Source organism: Trachemys scripta, chromosome 5, assembly GCF_013100865.1.
Source record: "Trachemys scripta elegans isolate TJP31775 chromosome 5, CAS_Tse_1.0, whole genome shotgun sequence".
In the NCBI taxonomy this organism is placed as follows: domain Eukaryota; kingdom Metazoa; phylum Chordata; order Testudines; family Emydidae; genus Trachemys; species Trachemys scripta.
Genome location: NC_048302.1, coordinates 42,448,057 through 42,454,056, shown reverse-complemented (window position 1 = coordinate 42,454,056; position 6,000 = coordinate 42,448,057).

The window sequence follows — 6,000 nt, the reverse complement described above, 5'->3', positions numbered from 1 at the left end:
ACGAGTACCCAGAAGTCACCTCCTACAAGACAGGCCCAACAAAGAAAATAACAGAACACCACTAGCTGTCACCTTCAGCCCCCAACTAAAACCTCTCCAGCGCATCATCAGAGATCTACAACCTATCCTGAAAGATGATCCTTTACTCTCACAGATCTTGGGAGACAGACCTGTCCTCGCTTACAGACAACCCCCCAACCTAAAGCAAATACTCACCAGCAACCACACATCACTGAACAAAACCACTAACCCAGGAACCTATCCTTGTAACAAACCCCGATGCCAACTCTGTCCACATATCTATTCAAGTGACATCATCATAGGACCTAATCACATCAGCCATACCATCAGGGGCTCGTTCACCTGCACATCTACCAATGTGATATATGCCATCATGTGCCAGCAATGCCCCTCTGCCATGTACATTGGCCAAACCGGACAGTCTCTACGCAAAAGAATTAATGGACACAAATCTGACATCAGGAATCAAAATACTCAAAAACCAGTGGGAGAACACTTTAACCTGTCTGGTCATTCAGTGACAGACCTGCGGGTGGCTATATTACAACAGAAAAACTTCAAAAACAGACTCCAAAGAGAGACTGCAGAGCTAGAATTGATATGCAAACTAGACACAATCAACTCCGGTTTGAATAAGGACTGGGAATGGCTGAGCCATTACAAACGTTGACTCTATCTCCCCTTGTAAGTACTCTCACACTTCTTATCACACTGTCTGTACTCGGCTAGCTTGATTATCACTTCAAAAGTTTTTTTTTTTTTCTCTCTTAATTAATTGGCCTCTCAGAGTTGGTAAGACAACTCCCACCTGTTTATGCTCTCTGTATGTGTGTATATATATCTCCTCATTATATGTTCCATTCTATATGCATCCGAAGAAGTGGGCTGTAGTCCACGAAAGCTTATGCTCTAATAAATTTGTTAGTCTCTAAGGTACCACAAGTACTCCTGTTCTTCTTTTTGCGGATACAGACTAACACGGCTGTTACTCTGAAACTTACCTTCCAAATGTCATCTATAAAGGCAACTGCACTCATCAAGGAGGTTGCCATTTTTCCAATACATGGAAAAAATCAGGTATTGGCTAATCAAATACTAGCCTATCTCAAGAACATCTTTTTAACTTTCTATGATAGAGAAATATGTTGGTGGTGGTTTATTGGATTTGCTATGGTGTGCATCACTGTAGTATCTCTGTTCCTCACAAACAATTTTATCCTTGGGAGTGAAATTGGGTAACCTTATTAACCCCATTTTACAGTTTGTAAACATGGGTACAGGAAGAAGTGTGAGAGATCATAGATTCCAATGCCAAAAGGGACCACTGTGACCATCTAGTTTGACCTTATGTATAATGCAGGCCATAGAACTTCTACAAAATAATTCCTAGAGCATATATTTTAGAAAACAATCCAATTTCGATTTTTAAAATCATCAGTGATGGAGAATCTACAATGAGCCCTGGTAAACTATTCAAATGGTTAATTAGCCTTACTGGAAATAAGGTGTAAATGTTTTTGACAATTTGAATTTGCATAGCTTCCACTTCTACCTACTGGCTTGAGTTATGCCTTTCTCTATTAGTTTGAAGAGCCCATTATCAAGTATTTGTACCCCATGTAGATACTTTTAGACTATAATCAAGTTACTCAACCTTTTTCTATGTTAAATAAATTAAGCTCTTTGAGTCTATCACTGTAAGACTTGTTTTCTAATCCTTTAATCATTCTCATGGCTCTTCTCTGAATCTTCTTCAATTTATCAACATCCTTCTTGAATTGTGGACACAAGAATTGGACACAGTATTCCAGCAGACCCAGTGCCAAATAAAGAAGTAAAATAGTATGTCTATTCCTAGTTTGAATTCCACTGTCTATGTATCCCAGGATCACAGTAGCTCCTCTGGCCACAGCATCACATTAGGAGTTCATGTTCAGATGAATATCCACATGACTACCGCTCCCCCACAATCTTTTTCACGGTCACTGCTTCCCAGGACAGAGTGCCCCATCCCGTAAGTATGGCCTACAGTTTTTGTTCCTGGACGTATACACTTACATTTAGCCATATTAAAATGCATATTGTTTGCTTTTGCCCAGTTTACCAAGTGATCCAGACTGCTTTGAATCTGTGATGTCGTCTTTATTTACCACTGCCCCAATTTTTGAGTTATCTACAAACTTTACCAGTGATGACTTTGTTTTCTTCCAGGTTATTGATTTAAAAAATACATTAAATAGCATAGGGCCAAGAACCAATCCTTGTGGTACCCCACTGGAAACTCCTGCTTGAATACAATTTTTGTTTTGAGATTTTCAAATTTGCCAGCTTTTAATTCATTTCATGTATATCATGTTTTTTTCTAGTTTTAATCAATATCAGGTGATACAAAGTCAAATGCCTTACAGAAATCCAAGTATATTATGTCAACATCACTTCTATCTACCAAACTTGTAATCTTGTCAAAGAAAGAGATCCTGTCAAAATAACCTGATCCGTTTTCCATAGACCCATGTTGATTTGCATTCATTACATTACCTGCCTTTAATTCTTTGAGTCCATATAAGCCACTCCATTATCTTGCCCAGAATTGACGTCAGGTTGACAGCCCTATAATTACCCGTGTCATCTCATTTTCCATTTTTAGAAATTTGGCTCAGCATTATCTTTCTTCCAGTTTTCTGGAACTTCCCCAGTGTTCCAACAATTATTAAAAATCAACATTAATGCTCCAGGATGTTCCACAGCCAGCTGTTTTTAAAAGTCTTGGATGTGAGTTATCTGGTCCTGCTGATTTTAAAAATGTCTATCTTTAGGATGTAAAACAGAAGCGGCTACAGAGATATAGCGGAATGGAAAGTGTTATCATACATAGAGGCTATATCAACTTTTCTTCCTAAAAAAACAGAACATAAACGCTTCTGCTTCTTCCATATTATTGGTTTATTGGTCCATTATTACCTCACGTGTTTGGAATAATAAGTTGCTAACCCTGAGCACAAAGATGTCTCTTTATTAGGGTTGTGTCCTTAGTACCCTCTATAATTGTGAAAGCTGGGTTACATACTCTAAACCAGGGCAGAGACTGAACAGTTTCCACCTCCGCTATCTAGAAAAATCCTTGGAGTTACTTAGGACCAATGGATCACCAATAACAAGAAACGGCCTACAGTTTAAGCAGTCTATGCTGGATGTTCGCAGGTTTCACTGCCTGGGACATGTGGAGCACGTGCCTCAGAACGTAGCCTTTGGCAGATGATTTTATGGCCAACTTAGAACTGTCTACGACTCAGAGGAAGACCAAAGCTCTGATACAGCAGCAGGGCCTCAAGAAATTCAGCATTCCCACTGACAACTGGGACAATTCCTGCCCATAATCGTTCAGTTTCGAGAAGCCAGGTTAAGATTGGTGCAGTCACTTTGAAGAGCTATCAGAGAGCCCAGGCTGTGGCTCGTAGGTGAGCCACGAAGAGGAGTATGCTTCAACTTCCATCTGGCAAGTGGACCTATAGGTACTGTGGGCAGTTTTGCTGCTCACACAGCGAGATCTTTCCCCATACCATTGCTAAGCACCAATGACTATTGACTTTGTCACATCTTCTTTCATTTGTCAAGGTGCTGGATGGCCACCAGTTTATTGACAGGATTCTTTTTGTTGCTAATATATTTTTTAAAAAATCCTTGTTGTGCTTAACTCTGCTGGCCATAGATTTCACCTTGTATCCCTTTGCTTCCCTTATCAATGTTCTGCAATTCCTAGCTTCTGATTTATATTTATTACTATTAAACTTCCCCTTTCTTCCATTTGTTATACATTTTTTTATTAGCTGCCTTCACTGACCAGGTAACTTTTTTTAACCAGCACAGCTATTTTCTTTTTTGGGCACCTAATAAAGTTCTTTAATGATTCACAATTAATCACTTTTTTCTGATTAAATTCTTCTTCAGCTGATTTTGCTCATAAAGCTGAAAATTATGAAACTAGCCCCATTAAAGCACCGTGTGTGTGTGTGTGTGTGTTTATATATATATATACACACACACACACACATATATATACATATATATATTACTGAGATGAACTTTATTCTGCTTGCATATTATAAATGTGATCAAGTCATGATCACTTGTACCCAAGGTATCACTAATTTTAGATCTATGATCAGTTCCTCTATCTGTTAGGACAAGGTCTAATAAAGAATCACCCAAGGTTGGTTGCAATGGTATTTGAATTAGGAAATTATAGATGACGACAATGTTTAGCAAGTCCAAGGATGTTTTAAGTACCAGCAGCATATCACTCAGATTAAAGTCTCCCATGGTCAGCTTTTTTCCCCTACACATGATGGGTACAGAAGGAGAGGGTCATCCTGTTCCTTATTGTGATCTGATTGTCTTTGCAGACACTAACTAATCTGGTATCTTATCTGTTAGGACATCGATCCCTAAGTATTTCAAGATAACTTGGAAGAAAATTATCAGTAGAAATCTGTGAGAGGTCTTTGACTAGAATGCTTCCTGGAAAGAGGGTTTGAATTAAACAGCAGGACAGTTTGTGTACAATTCCTACTGTGTTCAGGGAAACAGGACTTCGTGCAGTCTTTGTAAATAAATGAGACTGTGTCAATGAAATAGCTCACTCCATCAATGTCTTCCCCAACAGAAAAACCCCTCAAGTCCCAGAATATTGGCTAACTGCTCCAGTCAAAGGGGGTAACTATTATTTTTAAAAAACCTCTTGCATCTGAAGAAGTGAGGTTCTTACCCACGAAAGCTTATGCTCCCAATACTTCTGTTAGTCTCAAAGGTGCCACAGGACCCTCTGTTGCTTTTTACAGATTCAGACTAACACGGCTACCCCTCTGATATTATTTTTAAGTTTATTAAAATAATAGTAGGGGAATTTCAGTAGAGGAATTACTATTACCAAGTACTTAAAATATGTTGTGTACTTTTACTGGGTAGAGATGAAGCTCATTTCCATTCTTCCCCATTATGAATTCCAACCTGTAAAATATCACTTTTCATGTTGCAACACTAATAGCCCCTTCCCTCTAAGCAATGATTTTATATTCCCTTGCCTCCTCTTCAAGTTTGGTGAATGTAGTAGACTCCTTTCCTGTGCTTCTTTGCATTTAGGAACTTATAATTATTTTAAATCATTTTATTTTTCTAGCGATAAATATATTGCAGCACATAAAATGCAAAATCATAGAAAAAATGAACCCTGCAGCTGGAACTGATATGCAGTACATTCATTAGATCCTTCCTCTGATCTTATGAAAAGACAACTGAACCATTAACAAAGGAGCATTATAGCTAAATATATCTCCTTTACTGGCTCAAGGGGTGAGATTCTTGGAACGCCTATTTTCAATTCTAATCCCTAATAAAGTAAACTAGACAAAAGATTTAGTGTGGATATATGAAGATGCTACTGCTTATGGTATTTTCTAGAGTACCTATCATGAACATGTGGGAGGATACTGTAAAATATTAAAATAGTACTAGCCTCTCTGGATCAAAAGATGCAGTTACTAAAACCCTAGGGGGAGGAGAAGTAACGCTTAAAAAAAGGCAAGAGAATGAAACACAGGGGAACAAGAGGTCAAAGATGCAATAGAAAGATGGACAGCATCAGGCAAAATGTTCCACAAAAGGGGGGTGGTGAACGAAGAGGGACCAGCTCTAGTAGGAGTGTCAGGAGAGAGATGAATGTTCAAGCAAGACCAATTATGGTGGTAGAAGGCAACTCAGGATCAGGCCCAGATTATAAAGGGCATTATATACCATCAGTTGAATCTGTGGGCTACAGGCAGCAAATGGTAATTTTGGAACACAGGCTGCGATGTGTCTCATCCCTATGTAAAGAATAAGAAGGCAATTCTGTTCTACAATTGTTGCTCTCCAGATAAGCATAAGATACTAAATAAAAGGTAAAACAAGGCAAAAATAATAGATGAACACTTAGAAATTTCT